The sequence below is a fragment of the Monopterus albus genome, unplaced genomic scaffold (genome assembly GCF_001952655.1).
Source record: "Monopterus albus unplaced genomic scaffold, M_albus_1.0 scaffold91.1, whole genome shotgun sequence".
NCBI classification, from domain to species: Eukaryota; Metazoa; Chordata; class Actinopteri; order Synbranchiformes; family Synbranchidae; genus Monopterus; species Monopterus albus.
The window spans coordinates 936220-940893 of record NW_018127971.1 but is presented as its reverse complement, the minus strand read 5'-3'; positions in this window follow the sequence as shown (position 1 = coordinate 940893).

Genomic DNA, 4674 nt, shown 5'->3' with positions numbered 1-4674 from the left:
GTATACAACACACCATGCAGCACACACTTGTCCACACAAATCTGCTACTAATTCATCCTCACACACCTACTTAAATATTGTGTCACTGAAATGCCTAATGTTATCTGTGGTTCCTTTGTCATTGTACTGTATACTTGTGCGTCTGTTTCTGTGTGCACCTCCGTACACAGTGTCTTAAAGTTGAATCTGCATCAGGAAGGAGCTGAATAACTGAATTTGTGTCTGTCAGTGGTGCAGAATGATGGCACACTCTTCATCCACACCCCCTCTGTGCTCATGCCTTTGTATATGTGTATTTCTATATGTGTGTGTGTGTGTGTGTATCATCTAAACACAGGCTCAGCACTGAGAAACAACCAGAGAGACATGCCCTTTAGCACTTCAGTTTTTAGCTTTGTGTACCTTCTGTGTGCTGACACCATGCATTCAAGGGCCCATGCTCTCATATCTAGTTAAATCAGATGTTTCAGTAATAGAGCATAACAGTGCTTTACAGGATGTTGCTTATGTGTGCACATATGCGCTGTCTCATACATGTTCAAAAACGAGAAGCAGAAGAGGAGAAGTGGCTGTAATATGAATTTGTAACATCACTTGGTATTATGTAACTATATGTCATGGTCTCAGGTAGGAGCATTATCCAGCATTAAAGCAGCCTGCTCCCCCACCTTTTAGATCCCTTTCCTCAATTTTCTATCATCATCCTTCCCCTTCTGTTGTCTGCTCCAGATCACCAGTAGAACAGCCACTTGTGTGGCGCTGGCGCTGCTTCCCAAAGGACACCAGAAAATCCAGCTGCTGTCAGGCTGTGGGGTTTAAACCCTGCTGCTGTTTGCTCTGGTGTAAAGTATTGTTTGTGGTGTATGCTTGTGCATGCATATGTGAGCAGGCATGGATTTTCTCCAGCTCCTGTTGTGACTTCTGCTTCCTTTCCTGTCAGGATAGAAGGGATACAGCCGAGGGACAAGGAGACTGTAAACACATCTGCGTCTACTTTTCACATTTTTTTATCCTTATTCACACTGCTGTTCTTTCTTTTGAAATGTCTGTCCCTTGCTCCCCTGCTTACTTTGCCCTGACCTTGTGACATCCCTGTATATCAGCTTGAAATCTTCTCTTCAGTGAGCTGGGCTCATTCTATCAGCTCACCTCCTCCCTACACTGACTGTCACAGCCATACTCATCCATTGTCTCAGCTCATTTTTCCACTCTGAAGCCATCCGATTGTACGATTTCTACTTTATTTCTCCTGTCTTGTGCTCATTATCCTGTCACTATCATTCCTCTTATTTACGTCTCATCTTGCCTTTGCCTGTGACTTCCATCTTCTCAATCCACTCTGTATTTCCCCTCCAGCATTTTTATTTTTATGTCTAGTCTCTGGTTTTTATTACACTGTGATTTCTCCATCCTGTCCAGGTTACTGAGAGATGTTGTCTTTTAAAGTAATGTGCTGATGCCGTACTGAAGACCTGCTGACAGCGCACCAGCGGTGCAAGGTCAAAATATTTTTACAACTCATTTCATTTGGCTTTATTCATTATCACTGAGCCTCACCTCACCTCTTGACCCTATAAACACTTTAATATCCTCCACACTTTCACCTAACGACCCACCTCATTATCTGACCGCTTCATGTGATCACTGTCTTATGACCTGGTGTGTTTTGTGACTTTAGTAAATTTTTATCATATGAGCTCAGTTTCCTCTACAGTGATTCAGTTCGGTGAAGTCAGGGGGTTTTGAACAAAAGAGAATTCTTCTAAAAAACTGCTTATGTTGCGCAGTCACCCCAGATTCCTCCAGCCAATATGCTGTGTAGCATATATTAATGAAACAGTTCTGGTCCCCATTACAGTCTGACAGCTAGTTAATCAGTGAGAGATGTTCCTGTCATAAACTATGTGCTGATTTTGTGTGAAACCTGCAGACATTGCAGTCCGACTACAGGCTAAGTCATAATTCAAAATTTGCTTGCTGTCTAAATTCTGTGATATCAACATTGAAAGAAATAAATGGCATGCAGCTTTTTTAAAACTCACTTTCAATAGTTCCTTGATTTTATGTTAGCCTGTGACTTCTCATTTGTCATGTAGAGATCAACACAGGGATGTTAGTTGTGGTTTTTGACAATTAGTTACTTACTGTCAAGGGTTACAGCCATAAATCATCGTGTTTTATTTGCCACTGTTCAGAGGAACAAGAACTGAAGCCATCAGATTGGCCATAATTTCCTCCATGTCAAACAATACAACCAGACCACTGCTGCAGCAACACAGGAACAATCTGGTTAGAATGTTAGCATTCAATGCTATCAGTGCTAAAACACCGGAGCTTGTTGTTGGGACACCCTACCAACCAGTTTCTTCACAAATGTTTTCAGTTGCTTGGAAATGGATGTGCTGAAAATTGTTAAAGGCTCGCTCCTGTCACGCATTTCTCCGAAATCACAGAAAACTAAACAAAAGCAACCTGGCGCCTTCCTTGTTAAATAGTCCGTAATCTTCCTTTTACTGGAAAAGTTGTTTAGAAAGCTTTGATTCAACTGAACACCTTTTTAAATATTAACAGCCTTTTGGAGATTTCCAGATTTCACTCTGACAACACTGCAGCACAGAGAGTGCACTGATAAAGGTGTTAAGTAACATTTGTGTCAGTACAGGCTCAGGTAAAACATCATCTCTGCCAGGCTGGACTATTGTAATGGTTTTTTGTCTGGTCTTCCCAAAAAGACAGTTAGACAATTTCAGCTCATTCAGAATGTGGCTGCCAGAGTTTTAACAAGAAGCAGGAGAATTGAGCACAACACTCTCTTCTTAAATCCTTACACTGCCCACCAGAATACAGTTTAAAGTGCCGCTGCTAGTGTATAAACCACTCAATGGTATGCGGTCTAAATACCTTGAAGAAAACAAACCCAGCAGGATGCTTAGGAAGCAGCCAGCTGGAACCAACTTCCTGATGACCTTAAATATGCCCCAAATCTCACCTTTTTTAAGTCTAAAATGAAAACGGAGCTGTTTTCCTGTGCCTTTGTTTGACTGGTTTATAACCTTTACTTTCTGCACTGTAACTGTTAGATTTTTGTTTCAGACCTTTTTTTTATTTGTTAATAATTTAGTCTTTAATCTTGCAGCGTTTTTTTGGTCAAAATGGTAAATGGTCTTATACTTGTATAGCGCTTTTCTATGCTTTTACAGCACACTCAAAGCACTTTCACATTATTTGGCCATTCACCCATTCGCACTCCCAAATTCACACACCGGTGACATCACCGGGAGCAACTGGGGGTTCAGTGTCTTGCTCAAGGACACCTCAACATGTTGACTGGACAAGCCGGGAATCAAACCGCTAATCCTCCGGTTAGGAAACAACCCGCTCTACCTCCTGAGCCACAGCCGCCCACCGCTCCCAAATGGGAGGTAGTTCAGTTTTTGAATTCCTGTTGTCTGTGGCATTCAGGCGACCTCTGTAAATAATTTGTCTGTTAATAATTAATATTTTTCTTAATAGACACTAACCTGGGTAATTCACATAGGCGAACAGCACTAGAAGGTTGACATGAGACGTATGCAAGTAGCCATGAATGTCAGATCCTTGACTTGGAAAATGACAAAAACATTCACAACATCACACAACTGTTGCACACATGCAGGTAGGGGCAAACATGTGCTTACATTCTGAGTCTCTACTTTCTTTTCATAATCTTCAGAAAATCTGCGGAGGTGTCATTGGAATTCTGTGGGCACAGATTCCATTTATCAGCCTTTTAATCTTTTTTGTTTCCTGGCAGGAACAGCCTTAACAGCATCTTTAAGATCTGTCCAAAGATTAATGGCGTAAAACTAAAAATGTTCATTGCCGCCTTCATTATGTCAGTATGCTCTACATGCATGTGAACATAATTTTTCTGGTGTTCCATCATATTTTGTGACCACAATAAGGAATTTCTGCAAACATATTGCTTGTATTGCTTCACTGCTTTGCTTGTTTTGAGCCAATTTTTATATAGTTTTTTATCTTACAGCCCTGGATTGTTTTACCTTGGTGATTAAATGTTTTTTCTTCTATTTATTTATTATATTCCTATATAATTAGCCCATATATTTATTTATTATTTACTGTGTGCAAATAAATAGGTGGGGTGAATAGAGTTCATATTGTCCATTAATAAAACACAAAGAAATGTGAGATTGATAACAATTCAACAATAACTCCACGCACATTTCTTCTTCAACGCCAACTACAAAATGTTTAACCTTAACTTCACAGGCTAGCTGCTGCACACAATTTTCCAGAGGGATAAACAGACCTAAAGTTGTAGTGAATTGAATGAATTGTTTTCATCGCAGTATAACAACCCATATTAAATACAAAAAATGGCCTACTTAGGCAAAATTGTGTCTAAAATTCTGAGCATTTCCAGCACAGTCCTGGAGTGGTTTAGATTTTATTTTTCCTCCGTCTACCATGTAATGTGTTGTCACTGTCCACCAATGGTGAATTATGGAACGTCGCTGCAACTTCATTGTAGCAGGGAACAAACACAGCCGTCAAAGCAGAAATATATACACTATGCCAGTTTTAAACTTGTAAAACAAGAGTTGACAAAAATGAAAACAGCACCAAGTTGATGTATAGTATTCCTTAAAAAAAGACAAATATCCACACAGA